Consider the following 21,547-nt stretch of genomic DNA (forward strand, 5'->3'; position numbering starts at 1 on the left):
CATTATATGTATATATATATATATATATATATATATATATATATATATATATATATATATATATATATATATATATATATAGCATTCTTTTTTTTACTTTGTCAGTAAGATGATAGTAAAATGCGATCTCTGTTACTATGTTGTGAATATATTTGGTCAACATCATATTATAAAAGTGCTATGCAGGCTATTTAAGAAAATAATGGCTGATTATATCTAAAATGCAAAATGTTTACGTTCTCTCTCTTCACCGATACAGCCTTTTACACCTCAAATGCATAAAATATCACCCTTTTTAGATAGTTTAGTAAAGAAAATACTATACAAAACTACAAAAATACAAATAAGACCAGCTATTCTATGAAGTTAGGTATTATTATGTTGTATTTTTACTTTGTTGGTAAGACAATATTTATATGTGAACCCTGTTACCATCATACCTTTGTCCTAAATTATTATTTAAATATAAAATAAAAAATAATAACACCATCATTGCTGCATAAAAAAAAAAGAAAAAACTTTCATTATTTAATTCTAAAAATGTTTACAAACAGTTAATTGTTATTTGGCTTGAAAATGCAATTTATTAGCACGATCTTCATCTCAAAAAATGCTTAAAGCCGCACGCAAAAATATGCAACCTTCTCAAACTAGAAAAGGCGACGTTTCATCACCCAACATATGTTTCTTCGGCTTGATTCTTTCCAAGGTACCGCAAGGCAAAACTTCCTTCCTGCTCCTCCTCCGTCCTTTTATCAGCTGCCAAAGAAAAGACGGGAGGACAGAGACAGAAAAACCTCAGTGAGCTGATTCAAATAATACTTTATACATATGCTAAGCCAGCACATTGTTAATTATGTACCTCGAGTTGATAGATACATTGGTTGTTTTTCCACTTGGCCAGCTGAATGTTTTTAACCAGGCCATTCAACCAAACACCTGCAGAATAAATTAGCTTTAAAAAGTGATATGCATTCATCGCCGTGTTTGTATATAGTGTTCGGATATGCAGCTACACCAACATGAATCAGCATTTTTACCGGCTGCACTGATTCAATTATGTTTTTAACTGCTCCAATTAAACACATCAATTTCGTTCTTAACGAACAAGTTCTGAATAACGAAGATACTGAAAAGACCCTAAAATGTATTTTTTACAGATTAATTTGGTCACTGGGACCTACAGTAGATGGAAAATAAACCGCATGGAAACTACATCTTACAATTGGCAAGAATATTAAAGCCTGGCAAAGGCAATATCGATTTCAAACTCAGAATGTACTTAATTATTAGCTATTTTAGTGAGTTAGCAGACACTTTCTTATCCAAACACTGGAATGAGAATATATCAGTCCCAGGCTTAATGCAGTATCTCTGTTACAGTAATATTGCAGTTCTGCCTCTGATATTAACCGGGTTTTCAGTAACTGCTATTGAGCTCTACTGTAAATTAGTGGCTAATATAGTAATACTAAATCAGATATCTTATAATTTCGTGAGAGAGTTCATTTTCAGCTTCTTGGTTGACCTCTGACTCGACATGCGACAAGGCTTACATCGAATAACATAAATTATGCTATTATTATGCTTTAGATTGTGCTAAATCGATCTTTTTTAGTGATATGCCATTTACACTAAGTCCTAATAGCTATAGATTCTATTATAATCTGTTAAAATAGAATTTTATTCTATTTATACTACTTATTGCAAATAGTGGCAATTATCTGCAAGTCAGTAATGCAGTAAATTATAAAACAGCATGCAATAATCCCTTATTGAGTGGAAATATTAATTTTAATTCAAATTTTTACTTTAATGCCACCTTAGTGCGACAACAAAGCCCTCTGTAAGCCTACCCTAACCCTACCTACCTACTTTATTTTCAACTTTTTAATTATTTCCTTCATTTTTATTGAAAATAAATGCTTTTCTGGTGTGATTAGAAATTTGAAAAGGTAGAAAAATGGATTATATGTTCATGTTTAAATTCACAGCTTTCATTTATACTGCAATGCTGAATGGCTATAATCAATGGTTAAATATTAGGGGAAAAAAATCTGTTTAATAAAGACACCGATATTAGTATCATACTCGCTTTTGATCATAAAATAGATGCCACTAAACAACTACAAAAACTATACTTTCTTTATGTATGCTGTTTCAGCATTCGTTTGAACATTGCATGTGGAATTAATGCAAAATAAATTGTATTTAAAAACTTCAAAATCTGTGAATAATCGGTTATTGTTTTTAATCGACTGACAATACTCAATACATTTTAAACAGCGTAGCTTGAAATCTGTATCCTGTAACATTTCCAAACTAACGCTGTCTGTAAACAAACGCTCTCGCAAAATTCAGACGCATAATGGAGCCCGAAACAAGAATATGTTTATGAAGTTTTATGAATGTTTACGAGTTTATGAAATACTCACCTCGACCACAGCACTATGGGGCTCCCGCAACCTCTGTGAACTTCGCCGAGCTGACATGGCCGTGAAGAATTGAAAACAGTCAGGATACAAGATGAAAGCAATTATAATCAGCATGGAATGAACCTCACGGTCATGGCAGGCAACAGTTGGAGAAAGCGGGCCAAACCCCGCCACAATTTCACCAAGAATTACTAAAAACCATCTCGACTTTGACAAGCCTGTCCAGTAATCAGACATTAGAACACATTGGACATGTGTTGTTTACAAAAGAATGACGTTATCTCGACCGAATAAGCTTTTTGGGTTCATTTTGATACTATAAATGACCCCTTAGCATTAGCGCTCTGTTTTTTCTGCTTCAGCTTCATATGTTTATACCTTTCAGAGTAGTTCTGCCGCAGAAACCACGCTGGCTTGGGTCCTGCCATCCGACTCTCTCCACATCGAGACTCTAGCTCATCAGAGCGCTTAGAAGGCATCGAATCGGACAGGAAAACTGTAAGACAAGAACCACAGTGTCATTGCTGGAACATCCAAAGTGTTTTGTGAAGACGAATAGGGTTTCCATTTGCATGTCAGGTACCAATCTTTGCAATTAATAGTTTTAAATGAATACGCTTTTAATCAGAGTCTTGATGTTGCGGGTTTGTTCTTGAGATCTCTCGAGACCACATTAATGTGACCGTGGCGTGGCTCTCATTACTCAGTGTCTTGGTCTGGATCTGGGTCTCGGCTTATGGTCTCGGACAAGACCGCAGGCTAATTCCAGCGTATTAAAGGTGAAAATTACCTCAACCGCAAGTCAGCGGGGTATCTTCATCATTCAGCAGGAGTCACTGAAGGTGTCTGGCACGCGGCCGTCCATTGTAAAAGCTAAAGTCCTCTTGATTTAAATCAGTGGTTCTCCATATTTTTTTTACTTTGTGACCCAGTTTTAGGCTCCAAAATTCTTATGCATCCTTCCTACTTTAAATTGCACACTTTAGGAACTCACGGGCACAAATTATGTCCTTAAGATTATTATTTATGATATTTTTTTGTAAACAATTTACTAAAATATAAACCAAAACAAAAAGTATTTGATATTATTTGATATATATATATATATATATATATATATATATATATATATATATATATATATATATATATATATATATATAAATAAATGTAAGACTTTTTAGCACAAGAGAAGCAGCTCATTAAGCAATTAACATTTCAGAATTACTAATAATAGTATTTTCAGATTGCAATAAAAAGTGTAAAATAAGAAATATGGGCAAATATTAACATACAGCATAATATACAACATTCAAAACTCAAATTATATATTTTGCAACACTAAGCAGGTTTCTTATTATTATTATTAGTATTATTATTACTTTTTCCATTTCAACCTTTATTAATTATTTTGTGTATGCTTTGTAATGTTAATTTTGTAATGAGAAATGTTTTAATTATAATACACATTATGTACAGTATCTTATATTTATTATACTACTGTTATTATATTATTATATTTTTATTATTACTATATTCCTTAAATATTAAATGTCAAAATTAAATATTAAATCAATTTTGCAGCAATTATCTTTAATATATGCTTAAATTATTATATTATATTGATATAGTGACTGTGAACATGGATTTTAAGATTTTATTTACATTATTTGGGTAAATTGCACCTATTGCACATTCATGTAAATGAAATGTGTACAATTTCAGCAGTCCAACACAAAAATATTAGTAAATATTCAAAAAAAAAAGAAAAATAAATGAATGTGTGAGTTTACAGTACAGCAGTTATTTTAAGTACAGAAAAAAACATTAATTGAAAATTAATGGGAGAGAAAAGGAACAACCTACGAAATGAACTGCTTTTTGTTTTACTTCAATAAAACTGACAGGTCTTGGTTTGGATCCGGTCCTTCAGTGTTTCAGTTCTGATATGGATCTGGGCCTCGAGGGCTCTAATATTGGTCTGGGTTTCGGAGGCTCCGCTTTTGGCTCCAACTTTGCTCTTTAGCCTACAGACGTCTCCAAAAAGCCCCTCAATGCACAGAGCGATGCTATCATGCTGGCTTGTGGCTAGTTTTACTCTCCTCAAGCTCTTACGCTATCAAAACCCACAGCTGTGTTGGGGTTTGACGGTAAGTTCATGCTGAAGGTGGGTTACGGTGGTCGGGCTGGCACAAGCTTTCTTCTTAAATACGCGGTTTACCTCAGAAAGCCTTCAGACGTATCAGATGAAAGTCTCAGCAGGGCTTCCTGGCCTCCTTAAAGATGACAAACACACCCTGGGGGATGAATAAAAAGAGAAGGAGGACATGGTTTGAGAAAGAGAGGAGTGAAAAACCACCTTTTCCTGTTTGCGGAGATAAATGGCCTGTCGACAGACGGCACTCTGGGAAAAACGTTGAGCTTTGCTGCTTACAGCATCGGCGAAAACAAACCTCTTTCGGTCCTTAAACGACCCTCTTAAATACGCTGTAAAAACTTATTTTTTTAAGTTGTAAATACAGATTATTGGAGTACGTTTTACGGGAAAATACTATTTCGGGTTTTCTGCTTCGAGACATCACGTTTAATTCAACGTGTCTTCGTAATTGTTTAGGAAATTTACTAGCCGTTTCTGAGCAAAAAAATTGATTCTGCGTCAATTTTTCTTTTTTTACAGCCCCTTCAGATTCAGCTTCGTTAGAGCAAAGCAAACGCCTCCAAATGTCTGTCATCTTTGTCGAGGTAACAAGCCCGAGTCTGTAAAAGAAGAAAGAGAGCCTCTCCAAAGCCATAAATTAACCAGGCAGATCTCAGAAGTCACATCAAATACGTCCCAAACAGCTAAAAAGTACCACCCCTGTTAAAAACAGTGACAAGCATCATAAACAAGTTTATACACTCGACGTACCTTCGGCCAAACAATGCAGGCAGCGTTTGCCACACCGGCCTCGTCTAATGAGGCATGCTGAATCAGGCTTTTATTACCAGGAGAAAACCTGGATGAAATATCATGTCCTTTTACCACAGCAATAGGCCTCTGAGACCCACGTAGGCCAAGGTAACTGGGAAAAAAACGTGGGCCTGAGGCTGTCCTGACCCTCCTGGTTTATGAGTACATTACTAGCTTGGCCTCAGACCCCATTCAAAACTCCTATAAATGAACAAACTGCTGCTATAACTTCATATGACTCGAACACCAGCAACGCCTCAAAATACGAAACCTCAAATGCTGGTTTTGTAATCGACATGTGATCCGCTGTCTGAGATTTTAGGGCTTAATCAGTGACATAAATGGAGTTTTTGGATAGGCTGTTATGGCTTTTTAATACTTGCTGGCTTTAATACTTTTTGTTTGGTCAGTTTAACTATACATTTTGAAATTATTATTATTATTATATTTTAAAATTAACATTTTATTTAACGATTCTTCATTAATGAGACTTTTTATAAAATTTAAATAATAATAACAGAACTCATTTATGTTTTTTTAATAAATTAAAATAGCTTTATACTCTTAATTGGACGCATCTTACGTGCTAAAAATAAAGATTTTAACAATATCATTTTCAAAAGTTTTGTGAAATGCTAAAACAATATCCTTTTATAAAGCTATTTTAATTTTATTTAAAAACTTAAAAATAAATATAAAAAAACATGAACAATTTGTAATAATATTTTAAGATATTTTTTATTTAAGATATTTTCTAAAGAGTTTTAAATAATTTATTTTAAATTGTTTATATGTTTTTCTATTTTTATATCGTTCAGATTACTATATTTTTTTAAAATAATATACTTAATATATACACTTAACTAGAACTTAATATGTACACATAATTAGAAAATTATACTTTTTACAATTTTACAACCTCACAAAAAAAATAATAAAAATACAATTCTGTACAAAATACAAACAAACATACACACACACACACACAAACGTATGTATGCAAGAATGTACATGCACTGGAACCCATTTTCCCTGCGGGCTCAGTTTGACAGATGCAGGATTGCAGTGGGGACCAGGAAATTAAACACCATCACTTGTCAGGTGGTTTTAGCCAAGGGAATCTCTCGGCTTTGGAGCCCTTCTCATCTTGCTGTGTTGATTAATACACAGCGAAACGCCGACTGACAAGATGCTAAACCAAACCAGAACACAAACAAAGCTCTAATTCTTCAGCTCCACCTGTAAATATCAGCGAGAACCAAAAGGAAACACAGCAAATGAAGTTAGAGCACTGTGATCCATTACTTTTCAGGAGCAGGAAATGAAATTAATTTCCAAGGCATGGTGAACCCTAGACCAGCTGTTACAGACGGGAAATGTCACTGCACGTGATATAATCCAGTGCTTCCCACCCTTTCTTCACTTATGGACCTCACAACCCTTCCAGTCTGGGAAAATAAATAAACATTTTTTTATTACACACACACACACACACATATATATATATATATATATATATATATATATATATATATCTGCTCACCAAGGCTGCATTTACTGCATTTAAGTTACAAATAAAAGATGAAATAACTGCTTTCTGGTTGAATTTACTTTTAAAATCAAGATCCTTTTTGCATTTTTAGCATCAGTACTCTAGTCTTCATTGTCACACGATCCTTCTGATTTGCCACTCAAGAAATAGTTATTATTATTATCAATGTTGAAATGCTAATGCTGCAAAATTTATTTAGTTTACATCGCTTTCTGTTTAGCCATGCCCACCGATTCTGTAGTGATTACGGGACAGATGAACATGCACGTCTACAAATCAACCAATCTATAAAGACAGCACAGACAACAACAAGCAAAGAAAAACTGATCCTTCTGATCCTAGTGTTAGGAAAGAGCAAATGAACTTGATTTCTGATGGAGACCCAGACTGCTTCAGTAAGAACCTAGTAAAAGAAATTTCTTTGCGTTTTACCATGGATTTGTTTGCAAACAAGGCACAATTTGATCAGGGATGCTGTGCTGAAAATCCTGATGTGTGAACAGAGTTGCCAGATTGTAAAATGTCCAAGTATCGTACCAAAAGGTCAAAACAAGAAAATTATCGTACGTGAGTCAAAAGCACCAATTGTCATAAGATTATGAAATGACTGCACATTATAGGATTTATTTCTGATCGTACTGAGGTCAAATTTATCAAACATGATAATTATTATATGTCTGGCATTGCTGAGTGTGACAAACTGTCTCCATTACGTGAACACTATTGCTTTGTCTCTTCTTACAGATTTTTTTGATATGCACTGCAGTTTTTTTAATGCATTTTTGACCTAAATCCATCTACATGCACTGTCAAACATACACAACTATTGGCTAATCATAGCAGTGGGCGTTTACTTCCTAGTCTGCACGCCTATTCAAACAAAGCAAAAAAAGAACAGAAAATGTATTTATTGCTTTGGTTCAATTTGCATGTACAGTAAATCAAAGCAAATGCTTAAGGTCAAAAATCTATAAATCCATTTCTGGGGAATTTGATTGCAAACACTGACCAGTACTTGATGTTATAGCCAAATTTACCCTGCCACCGAGACGTACCCCTGATCAGTGATGATTGATTGCGTTTAAACAGCACAACAACAGTCCTGGAGAACAGCTGTGTGCAATTATAGCAAATTGCTGCGTATCTACAGACCGATTCCTAGAATCACCTCCAACGTCCTTCAAGCTCGCAGGCACTACAAGAAAACAAGCAAACAACATTTATTACATTTTAATCTCCGACTCTCCCATCTTATTGCTTTACGAACAAATCAAAGCTAAATCTTTGCGCCCCGTCCAAAAAAACACAGAAAGATTGTGTCGGTTTCCAAAAGGGAAAAACTGAGAGAGAGAGAGGTTTATCATTAAGCTGAGCTAAGGAAACCTTCAGAGAGAAGAAGTATTGCTGCTCTCGGTTGATGGAGGAAGCAGAAATGCTGGCGGCAGGACGGTGTTGTGTGGTCTCGACTGTGGAGAAGGGCTTCGGAGCAAGGGGCGGCGTAGCATTACATCACATCCATAGGGAGCTCGTTCGCATCGCATCGTGAACAGAAGTGCTGACTATGTTTTGAAATTAGGAAGATGAGCCGCATGACGCCATATTCGCCTGTTTTTTGTTCAGACAATGGAAGTCAATAGGGTCTAAAACAACCCTAATGATCACATTTTGTCAAGCAAAAAATAAAAAAACAGCAAAGACATTTGCCAAAATATAATTATATAAATAATAATATAATATAAAGTGCTCGGCATAAATAGTTTAAGGCAAGGCATTATGCACAAAAAAAAATAATTTGGGAAAACGCTTTTTAACAACATTCTATTTGAATCTTTGGATTTTAGTGACAATACATGTATATTGTTTTATATAGCTTTTGTTTTTATGTGCTAATCACTCTCAAAATGTAAGCAAATTTATGTGACAGAATGCATATTTAATTATATAATGTCCCATTTTCTATTTGAAACCTAACATAATTAATTTAGAAAATAATGCTTAATATAATCAATCAACTAGGCAAGTGTAGTGAACTTAAATTATTATTATTATTTTTTTTCGTTTTAATGCTTAGTTTTTATTTATCCTTTGTAAAACGAAATTTTACTCTATTTATATGGGGTGTCTCGCCTAAAGGATGTTTGGGGAAAAAAACCACCAATGAAAAGAATGATTTCTGCGCAACCTCATTACAAAGACATGCTCTATGAGAGAAACATGTGTTTTGCAAACCCGGGTTTTGCGATCACATTTCATCATGTGGAATGCAGACGAAGAAATAATTACCTCCAAATAAATTTTACTTCTTCCCGTGACGAAGTACAACATAACATTTAGCTTAGGGCGCAGGTGACCTAGTCTGTTCATGTCAGGGGAAACCAGATGAAAGAGTGGACTAAACGTAGCTCTGCCAACAGATAAACAGGGCATAGGCTTCACACAATGCTACAGGTATCACGCGAACATAAACAGGTGGCTAATAACACATGCTAACTTGCTTTTACAACAAGAACAGACGGCCAGAACAATCCCACCTGCTGCCCATCTGGTAGAAAGGACCAGAAAAATTAAACAAGGCAATTTCGGTGTCTAAATTGTATATAGAACTGCATGGCTTCCAGAATATGATTGTTTTTTGAGTTATTATAGTTGATTCTTATGAAAAGATTCTGCAGAGACATTTGTAGTGTGCATTCGGGTCACTGCACATCGAGAACCACCGAGCGAGATGCCAGATTTTTGTGAAAAAACCCCCAAAAACAAACAAACAACGTTAGCATGCTACGATGCTAGCGATTCCACGCTGATTTCAAATACTTAACAGGTTACACAGCGTGTCTGCTAATGTGTCACACAAATTTCACTTCGAAAACTCATCTGACTCATCTTTACTGCCCGCCAAACTAGTCTTTAGAGGCTTTCTGAGCTGAAGAGCAGAAAACACAACCAGAGGTCTTATCAAGTGCACGCTCACATGTAGCGACAACGTGAGCTTCGTATGTTTGTTTTTCCTCGCATTGCCGTTGACATACACACAACTGAAGCAGCAGAAAAAAAGCTGAAAAACAGAAATCATGTACTGTGGTATGATGCTAGCGTTTAAATAGCTTTTTAATGTTTTACAATGTGTCTGGATCGTGTGCTACTGGAAGCGTCCTACTTCCCACTTCTTTAGTTTTAATTAGGAGTCTGTTGTGTTCAGCTGCTCTGTTGTTGGAAAGAACAGAAATCATGGTGGACAGTCTATGCCTGTTTCTTAGGAAAATGTTATTATAGCTAATAGGAATAGGGTTAGAAGATATTTAGTCAGTTTCCAACAGGTTTCGAGTAAAATGTAGCACGCATTCACTAATAAACATTCATAGATTTATTTAGATATTTACTGGCTGACGATTCCTAAATATCAATCAAGTAAATGCTATTTTGGCTGTTCAGTAGATGTGACAAATTAAAATTTTATGGATCGCCCAACTTGGAAACTCGGATATCAGAACCACTTCCGAAATAAACATTCGGTGTTAAATATTTGATTAAATATTGTTATAATATTGCTGTTAAATTGAGTTTCATGATTTTAATTAATTAGACATTATTTTAAATTAATTTCATAGAGAATCCTTACAGAGAGGACAACCGCACGATTAGCTGTGAAAACTCTGAGGTAATTCAGATGAATGAAAGAGCATTTGTTCTACCAAAAAAAGTCTATAAAACATGAAGAAGGCTATCTGTTAGCATTACCATTCATCTCTATGGCAGCTGCATGGCTGTTAATCAGCCATTTTTGCTTGTAGGACAACAAATCTTTGAGCCAATCATCTGAGCTGTAAATCCCATGTGATCATTCTGAAGCGGGAGAAAAATTACCTCATGACATTGATTTGCTGATGAGTACTAGATAATATAAATCAGCTTTTTTCTCTCTGACACACTTTTTGCTTTCTAAACAGAGATTTTCAGTTTCACATTTTTCCCTGTCTGACTGAAATACATCCACACATATATATGTATGAATTAATACAAATTTGCCTGATATTTAGGCCTATGTGCAGCGTATCATCACTGTGTATAATTGCTTTGCTGTTAGAAAACATCCAATGCCAGATTATGACGTTTAGAAAGCAATTTTGTTGCCAGTTTGGAAATTCACAATGATTATTCCCAAAATGCACATTCATTTAAGTCGTATTAGCTTCTGTAACAACTTTAAAAAGTCACGATTGCCTGGAAAGGAAATGTAGAAACTGAAGAATTGAATGCTTGCTTTATGGAATGCTCAACATAAAATAATCCTCGGAGATACTGTGCTCACTTCAAAATTACTGGCGAGCGACAGGGACGAAATCCAGATGGAAGCAGCTATACGACGAACAGGCTGAAGCTCCCTTGCGTCTTTTTCTACTTGCTCATCCATCTATATTTCCAACCTAATCCGCGGCTCTCCCCTGATGAACGATATGAACACATAAATATCACACAAACATCTGCTTTTCTGTGTCCGACTTCGGCATAACCAGCTAAAGCTTGGAAAATCTGCGTAGTCCTTAGGTTGACAGGAAAAGACGTCTGCGTTGTATCAAGGTTAGTAGTTTAATCCTCCCCTACATCATTTAACTAGAGCAAAATTGAATGGAAAACCTATTTCTGTCCTGGAGGCTTAAAGATAAAGATGTAAATAATAAAGTAATATGGATATATTATAGCCTATATGTGTCCATTATGGACAACATTCGTAGATTCGTAGATCTACGTAATAAACATCTTTTTAAAAAACTAAGCATATGAAAATACCAATCAATAGCAACATTTAACTAAATATTATTTCAGCTATTCAAAAGAGAAAACGCAAAACGCTGCCTGTCTGAATTAATTTTGTAAATTAGTTCGAATGAATCGATTCGCGACTTTCCAGTGCAACATATGCGGTAAAGGATGACTGATTATATGAAACCAGTTTGCAGTAATTAATTGATTCTTCCAATTAATTCCAAGATTCAACAAAAAAATTGCAAAACTTGTAGTTAGTAATATAATCTATTGGATTGGTCTGGAAATAAAGCTAAATATGAATTAATTAATTTAAAAAAAGGTAAATGTATTGTCTATCTGTGTAACATTTTTCTGCATAATTATAGTCATCTGACTGGTATATGCAGTTTCATAAAATTGGTCATTTCACAACAATTTGAGATTATATCTTGCAATTCTGAGTTAATTGAGTACCTCAGTATTGTGAAAAAAACTGAATTTTGGGATAAGTTGCAATTAGCCGTGGCTTAAACAAGCTTTAACATTCTGCATTTAAGATTTTTTTCCACTGATTTCAATATCAAATCGATCAAACCCGCCGTACCTTATTTGCTATTTTTCCGGTCATCATAATTATTAATATCTCTGGTAAATATAGTGATGTGATTGTGGTTGTTATCTGTAGATGATGTATACCTGTTCTGCAAGTCTTGGATTAGACCATCGGTCATTCATCATCTGCAAGACTGTCTGCCTCCGAGCTTCATGGAAAAAGCAAGAAAAAAATTGAGTTTCTGGCCGCTTCATCTATTTAAGTGAATACAATAAGACTCTGTGCCCGTTCATTGAAGCTTTTAGCAGTATCATAGAGAAAATGAGAGTGAAGTGAAGAGACTACAGGGCATGTATATGAGAAAACGAGAGAGATAAACAATACCTGCCAAGAATACTTTAACTCTTAGGAATCTTTTCCTTTAACCACAGAGAGCCGAGAGGACAGATTAATGGGCTTTATTTATTACCCAAAATTAACAACCCCCCTTTTTTTTAAATGCCAAGAGCACAGTACATCATTATTTATCCCTCACATCTCTCTTGTAGCTCTGTAGACCTGGATATATTTTTCTTCACTACACACCTGGATTATCTGCGAATGCTGACCTACTTCTGCTGGATGTCTCACATGATGCATCAAGAGCCAGTCTTCCGAAGGCCAATCTGGGTGTAAGGACAATGGTTTGCTTTCAAGACAGACACTTTTGAAGGATTCTGGGTCATGTTTTTTTTTTTTAATACCACTGTATTAATTAATATTTAGAAATACTTTTCTGATTTAATTTAATGTGTGTGAGTGTGTGTATGTGCGTGCACCTTTTTGCACCTTTATATATATATATATATATATATATATATATATATATATTTAGGTGGAACAATACATGTATACATATATATATATATATATATATATATATATATATATATATATATATATATATATATATAAATATAAATATATATCTAAATATATATATATATATATATATATATATATATATATATATATATATATATACTGTATATACATACACATGCATGTATGTTTGTGTGTATTAATTCATTAATTTATTTATTTTCCTACAGTCAATGTTTCTTATTTTTTTGCTTAACTATAAAAACGACAGTAGCCTCCTGGTCTTCATCCAAAATATCTTAAATTGTATTCCAAGGACGAACCAAGCTTTTATTGGTTTGCAACGACATGGAGGTAAGTGATTAATGACAAAATGTTCTTTTTGAGGTAGAGTAACCCTTTAACCTTATTCTTTTAAGAAATCCATCATCTGCGCAGCATTTCCTCAGATATAGACCTTGGAAATGCTGAGACGGCAATGTTTTGTCAGACACAGATGTTCTTTCACCTCTGCCACTTTGACACAACTCAGACCTCGAATATACACCACAACCTCAGGAGGAGACCACCGTGAGAAGGAAGACAAAGTTTATGGAGAATTTTGTTCCATCGGACTCACCATGGTAGTCTTGAGATTACGAAGGCAGGAAAGATCTATATTTCCTGTGGACCTGCATTCAGCTCTTACTACAGCGGCAAAAAAAGGTTACATTTTATCCCACATATGGCCGGCATGAGTCACGGATATTAAGAAAAGTGACTTTGAATCTACATTAAAACACATGTTAGAGCAACAATATCCCTCCAAATATTGTCAAAGCATAACAAAGTTGTCTGAACAGTTTCATATTGAGAGATGGTGTTGATTTGTAAAGGGTTTGCATTTTTCACTGCAGGTAAATTTCTTGAGTTGATAATAATTGCTCACAGACAAGTAATCTTAAAGCTAATTTCGGATTGATAATATTACTGGGGACAATACTCAAGATTGTTGTTGAAATTACAAAAAAAATGTAAATTTGCATTTTGAGCATTTTTGTCATCAGTTGATTTTGCATTGAGATCAATAGTAATAGTGCAATGGAGAGTCACTACAGATTGCATTGCATTTAATGGGAACATCGGGTGAGTCTATGAAATGTTTGCTGGTTAAAATTCCTCAGTGGTCTCAGACTGGATTCGTCAGAAATAAGAAAGTCACGTACACCTAGGATGCTTCAAAGGTGAGTAAAAGACGGAACAATTTTCATTTTTGAGTTAACTAACCCTTGTAAGGTCTTACTGGAAAAAAGCTCTCAGCTGTTTCTCAGCAGTTTAATTGTACTGTAAAATTGAGAAACAAAAATGTTGGAATACCTTATGCATTCAACTCTTGTAAAACTATTTGCCTCTATTTTTTAAAAACATCAAAGCCATATTTATAGACAGACTAGTAATATGGTTAAAAAAATAATTAAATTAAGAGTGCCAAAGAGGACCTCAATATTGCAACAATTCAAATAACTCAAAATTTCGCATCAAACTCGTTCAAGACCAAAGGAAGCTGATATCAACATTCACATGATAGTCATCATTTGCGACTATTTTTATATATCCTATAAAATGTAAGGAGAAACATTTAAAATGAAGTCACCTCTGAGCAGTAAAAGGTTCCTCTGGGCAACTCTTGTTGCAACTGCATCTTACTCTTCATTAAACACACTATATATTTGACCGGCAACCACAAATACACACTCTAACTATCGTTCGCATTTCATCACGGCTCAACACGACAAAGACGAGGCCATTAATCCACCTCACAGTGATGAAGCTCCTGCCGTCCAGCCCTACCTTTGTCAGGCACCCAACACAGTGGCCAGCCAAGTATTCGTTCACCTCATACCATATAATACATTCATGTCTAAAATAGCTTAACCAAACACATAAAAATAAACCTGAGCTTTAACCACAAAAGATGAGCTCAAGCAGGTGCAACAGAGTATCTGTGGCAACACATATATCTCTGCGCATAAACTAGCTTCTCGAATGTCTACGAGGCATTGAATAATGGAATATATTTTAAGAGACGTAGCATTTTTACTGAGCCAGAGCTTGTCTTTCACTGCACTGCACATGGCGTACTGAGTCCCAAAGGCTTTAACGTCAAATCAAGAGATGAAAATAAAGCGAGGGATGATCTATCATCTCAACAGTGCACAATGAAAGCACACCAAAGGGCTTAGAGAAGGCTAATATATGAAAATGGGCAGCAGTCCTTATCCGAAATACAACTGTCATACATTTCCACTTTTTTGGCCTTATGAGGTACTGTAAACCATGAGATTATGCTTTTCTTAAACAGACCTTGTCGAAGCTCACTGATCCTTGGAGGAGAGTCGCTCCTTCTACAGCCAGAGATGAAGATTTCTCTGTGTGTGGATTTGAATGAAAAGGCCAAAGATGGAGAATCAGCAGACTGTGAGAATTAACATTTTTGGTTATTTATCCTGCTAATGCAAATCAGTTGAGCAGTCATCCATCTCACAATGAGAAAAGTACCTTTTTTGTCTGTTCAATGGAAGAAAAAAACTCATACATATTTGCAACAACTTTAGGGTGAGTAAATGATAACAGAGTAGTTTAACTCCAAATGTTATCCAAAAATATATAGTCACGTTTTTTGTCATGAGATCATACTGTTGAGATCACATTGTTGCCATGAGACTGTTGTGCTTTTTGCACCGGATAAGCTTGATAGTTTTTTACAGAAGTGTCTGTTTTTGAGCATGAATGTGGCGACATCTATAACAGTCACAATCTGTAAAACCCAAAACATGCATGTTTTGTTTCACATTTCAGTGAATTGGTGCCAAAGAAACATCACAGCACTCAAAACAACTTTTAGAATCACAGCATGTCTGTGATATGGAGTTAATTTAAATTTCTTTTTTAATTCTTTAGGAATTAGGAATGCAGATGGTTAAAATTCTGTAAATACAGAAACAAAACTAGATCGCTCTTGGGAGGTCAGCGAATGTTCAGAACCAGAGTAAGCGTTCATTGTCATGTTTCGTGGAACTCAACAACTAAGAAGACCCAATTATCATGGCTTTCGGGGAATTATTATCAGTATTCAGACTCTAAGACTCCAGAGTCATATGGTTAATATCACTCCTCACTAGGCTGAGAGATCCGAGCAGTTTCTGTCTCTATCTTTCACTTTCTCCATTCCCTAATGTCTATCCGTGACATGCCATTCATCAGTCCATGCTCCGAGTGGAGGTCCGTTGGGACAGAAGCTCCAAACAGACCAAATGTATCACTATCTGGGACGAAGCAGGAGGACGTGTCAATCAGACCGTAGCCAATTGGGAATCAGCATGTGCTTGGCAACAGCATCCAATAATAACAAATCCAACACTTCATCATCTCTATTATTTTTAACATTTTATGTTTATGCGCAGAACAGCTGGTAAAACTGGAGTAAGCACGGGTGGTCTAATTTCAACGCGTGCAAAACGGAGAGCAGCAAACACTGCGTAAGTGGTGTTTTGGTTGCTTAAGACGCTAATGTTTTGCCTTCTCCACTAAGCTAGTTCGAACCAAGTTCTTCCTCAACCAATCAGCTTTGTAGAAACCAGTCTGAAAATGCATACTTGTCCAAGAAATTAGTCCATAAAAACTGGATAAAACATTAGCATTAGCATTGACATTCATCTCAATGGCAACTGAAGTTTTGCTCCAGGCCAGTTCCAACTTAAACTTTCATGAATATCTTATCAGTTCAAATCTCTCCCTCCCCCGGTGTCCAGACAGAGGTATGGTGGTCTCGCTCAGGCACGCACGTTTTGTCTCCTTAAGCACACGTGAGGTCATCTTCCCTCCACGTGCCGTCAACCTTTAACAAAGCTGTGTGCTACAAAAAGCGCTAAATGTCTGGGTCAAACCAAATTCCTTGGTAAACGTTTTCCTTTGCTATTTTACCACTCTTATTCTAATTTTAGCAAGAGGTTAGAAGTTGGTTGAAAGTAGAGAAAAGTACTGACAGATCAGGAAGTGGGAAGTAGTTGACCTGACAGCCTGAGGTAGGCCGCTTTAACAGTGAGGTAAACACACTTTGCCTGCTTAAATTACTCTAATATCAACTGCTAGCCACAGCTGAGACCTTTGCTTAGATTTCACTTGTACTACAATCTCGGGTCCATAACTTTGAGGTAAGAACCAAAGAGGGTGCAGCCAATAAACCACAATGATGCTCGTTTTATCATCTGGATGAGTTAATTTATGCAAAAGTGCATAAAAGACAGACTTTCATATATATATATATATATATATATATATATATATATATATATATATATATATATATATATATATATATATATGTGTGTGTGTGTGTGTGTGTGTGTGTGTGTGATTAACATGTAAACAAATCTGCACAAGACCTTTGCTTTTGGTTCTTTGACTCTTTAGTTTTTATCTTGGATCTTCATACTTGGAAACAAGTAGGAACGTCTCAACATGATGAGGAACATTGCGGAGATGTGGTCTGCTTCATCTAACTCTATGCAGACTGATGTCAAACAGCATCTGGCTGTTCCTGGCCTGTCATGAATTGTGACATGGGAAAAAGTGCACTGAATCATGGATTGTCAAACTTGCGGTTAACATACATTGCTTATTGAATAATTTATCAGATGGGAAAGGAGAAGAACAGCTAGGAAAAGAAAGACAACAAAGGTGGGGAACCTGAATAAATGCCAATATGGAACACTGCAGGAGAGTGTCTTCCCATACCTTCCCACTGATTCACAAGCTCGGTGGGCCACAAATCTCAGCAACAACATGCTGAACAACAGCCAAAACCACAAACACATGCATGCACGCAAACATATAGATCCAGACATTCCTGTAAACCCTAAATCTCACGATCTGGTTCTGAGCCCAGAACTGAACCCCCTGCTGAGCAACCAAAACAAACACTAGGATATTTGGCGAAGATGACTGAGTGACTCAGTTATGAAGACTTGTTCATTCTTTACACATGAACCATAGCAGACAAACGTAGCATTATTTATGCAGGTAAACGTAGCTTATGTACATGTGCGAAAACATGAATCTGAACTTCCATTAAATCCTCTTTCATTAAGCATATGAATGACTTGATTTGATATTGAATAATAAATTATAGCCATAAAATAAACCAAGTTCACTCACCTCTCATCCCCTCTGTTGCTATTGATTGGCTGAAACAATTTTTAAAGTTTTATTTTGACAAGTTGAGAGACTGCGAATTTTGCTTCTTTGGAGGGATTGACAGATTTATAGATTAAAGACTGTCAAAGCATCTCTGAACAAACCAGATCTAAAACAGACGTTTCCATCAATATTTCAGCAATAATTGAATTTGCATGATGATACAGACACCATAAGGGCTTTAATAAGGAACATGCCGATCATTATGTAACATAACCGGAAGTGACAAATTAAAATCAGCTGCAACTTCTGATCATCTGTGAAGTTTTAAAATCATATAATACATAATTCATAATAAAACCATTTTTAGCATGAAGCTATTTTCGTTTGGTTTTATTGTTAGAATGCCTTCTCTTAGTATTTTCACAGTTTAAAATATAAAGCATCTGTAGGCTGATTTACTCTCTAGAAGTGATCTATTTTGTTTGATTGGACCGGTCTAGCATAGACTAGCTCAGTGGCTCAGCCAATGACGTGCATTTACCGGAGCATCTCAATGAATAGTGGAAAAGTTAATTTATTTCAGTAATTCAACTCAAATTGTTAAACTTGTGTATTGAATTCAAAGTTCAAAGCACACAGACAGAAGTAGTTTAATTCTTTGATTCTTTTAATTTTGGCTCACATTTAACAAATGCCAATCAGCTAATCAACTCAAAATACCTGATTTCCTGAGCCTTCAAAATGGTCTCTCAGTTTGGTTCACTAGGCTACACAATCGTAGGGAAGACTGCTGATCTAACATGTGTCCAGAAGGCAATCATTAACGAGAAGCCTCAAATATTCATTGCCAAAGAAGCTGGCTGTTCAGAGTGCTGTATCTAAGCATGTTAACAGAAAGTTGAGTGGAAGAAAAAGATGCTCAACCAACCGAGAGAACTGCAGCCTTATGAGGGTTGTCAGGCAAAATTGATTAAAGAATTTGAGTAAACTTCACATGGACTGGACTGAGACTAGGGTCAAGGCATCAATAGCCACCACACACATATGTGTCAAGGAATTTGGCTACAGTTGTCATATTTTTAAGCCACTCCTGAACCACAGACAAAGTCAGAGGCGTTTTACCTGGGCTAAGAAGAAGAATTGACTGGCCTGTTGCCCAGTGATCCAAAGTCTCTTTTCAGATGAGAGCAAGTTTTGTATTTCATTTGGAAAGCAAGGTCCTAGAGAGCCGCATCCCTGCAGAGTGCAGCTCCAACCCTGATTAAAACTCACTTTTAATTTTAAGACCTTGATTAATTTGTTCAGGTGTGTTTGATTAGGGTTGAACAAAAACTCTGGGCTGCAGCTCTCCAGGACTGACATTGGACACCCCTGTCCTGGCCATCGACTGTCCTGCAAAATTTAAACTCTCATCAAATACAAATGCAATGTCATCTTGCTGGTATTGGTCCATTTTCTTTTTTTTTTTTTTTTTTTTTTGCTGATCAGCTCTTTGAAGATGCTGATTTCATTTTCCAGCAGGATTTGGCACCACTCCACACTGCCAAAAGCACCAAAAGTTGGTTAAAGGACCATTTCATCAGACCTGAACCCCATAGAAAGCAAAAGGAAAAACGAGATCAAAACATGCAGATGAGATAAAGGCCACTGTTAAAGAAATCTAGGCTTCCATACCACCTCAGCAGTGCCATAAACTGTTCCCCTTCATGTCATGCCAAGGCAGTAATTAAAGCAAAAGGAGCCCCTACCAAGTACTGAGTACATGTAAAATGAATGAATACACTTTCCAGAAGGCCAATAATTCACTAAAAATGTTTTTTTTTGGTATTATGAAGTATTCTAATTTGTTGAGATTTGTTGGGTTTTTGTTAAATGTGAGTCGAAAGCTAAAAGAACCAAAGACTTAAACTACTTCAGTCTGTGTGCATTAAATGTAATACACTAGTTTCACAATTTGAGTTGAATTACTGAAATAAATGAACTTTTTCTCAGCATTCAAATGTATTGAGATGCACCTGTACAGTTGTTTTTATAAAACTTTCTTTTCCAGTGTCCCAGTGTGCATACTATCCACCCTATCTGCCCTAAAAGGTATTGAAAATTACTAATAAAACATAGGATTTAGGTTTTTTTTAAATTACACAGAGTGTACAGTTGTACAGTTTGCCTACTTACCCTTCAAATATCAAGCTTAGAAATATTAATTTATGATAAAACCACGATTAGTTGTAAATAACTGCTAATGTGTTACTAATATCTAAGAAATAGTCATATGACCAGTCAGAATAACAATCTTTGTGACCCTAATCCAAGTCAGAATCATTAAAAAGACAGCCAAAAAGAACCACCATACTGACAGGAAATCCTCTGCCCTCTCATAAGCCGTCAAAATGTGTGCCAACACAAATCCCTCACACTGACAGAGGCCAGTATTTATTCAGACGAGCTGCACGTTTGACTGTTAAGCCTGAAACTAACGGGTCACTTACCGGCATCATTTGAGATCCCAGAGGCATACGATAGCCAGTAATTCCCAGAACACGATGCTCTCTTTCTGAGACACGTACGTTCACGAACGACACAGGACACAGAAATCTAATTACCTTTGCAGTAAATCGTGAAGTGTGAACAAAACAGGCCGAAAGTGAGTCGTCAGCTGTTTCTCGAAGCATTTTGGCAATATGCAGGCTACCCCAAAAGTGGTAAAACCAGTGGACCGGAACGGGGAACCGGTACTTTGTACTCACTTCCAGTCATCCTGAGCAGGATTTAATGCTAAACAAGTAGTACATAGAGTAATTGCCATTCTTAGCCAGTTGGCTCTTCAAAAAACAATCCTCAAAACTACAGGCTCGTGTGGCAGAAAAAAAAAGAGAAGGTCTGTTGTACGCAGTTTAAACTAAATGCATTTGTGTTTACCTGTTTATTCAGCATCACACCTGTGATGAATGTGTTCAAGTATTTATTTCATTTATATTATTTCTCCTTGTACTAGGTGCTGACTGAAAGGGAATGTGCGTGCCCTCTTGAGGCAAACGAGGGAAATACAATTGTTATAAAGTGACATTGTGACCAGGTCATTTCACCATTCACATTTTAACATACACATGCACAAGACTGAAGAGGTCAGAACCGCTACGATGGCAGCCATGAGGTCACCGTCTACAAAGGAAGAGAAAACGCCTTAGTCTTTGTGGACTACCAGCTATAAATATTGAATTATGAGTTGAACAGAACCATTTTATTTAAATGCTGAACTGTAGGACCGCGTT

The 21,547-nt window shown here is 35.9% G+C and overlaps 1 long non-coding RNA gene across 1 annotated transcript; it reads right to left on the reverse strand.

Moving 5' to 3' along the window:
• Positions 1-509: 509 nt before the first annotated feature.
• On the reverse strand, positions 510-4,733 carry LOC122327053. The gene is made up of 5 exons (XR_006247563.1): positions 4,657-4,733; positions 2,814-2,931; positions 2,436-2,485; positions 863-939; positions 510-759 (listed from the first exon to the last, which is right to left on the reverse strand). It is a non-coding gene; the product is annotated as an uncharacterized LOC122327053 (long non-coding RNA).
• Between the last annotated feature and the right edge of the window lie 16,814 nt (positions 4,734-21,547).

This window comes from Puntigrus tetrazona, chromosome 22, assembly GCF_018831695.1.
Source record: "Puntigrus tetrazona isolate hp1 chromosome 22, ASM1883169v1, whole genome shotgun sequence".
Lineage (NCBI taxonomy): Eukaryota > Metazoa > Chordata > Actinopteri > Cypriniformes > Cyprinidae > Puntigrus > Puntigrus tetrazona.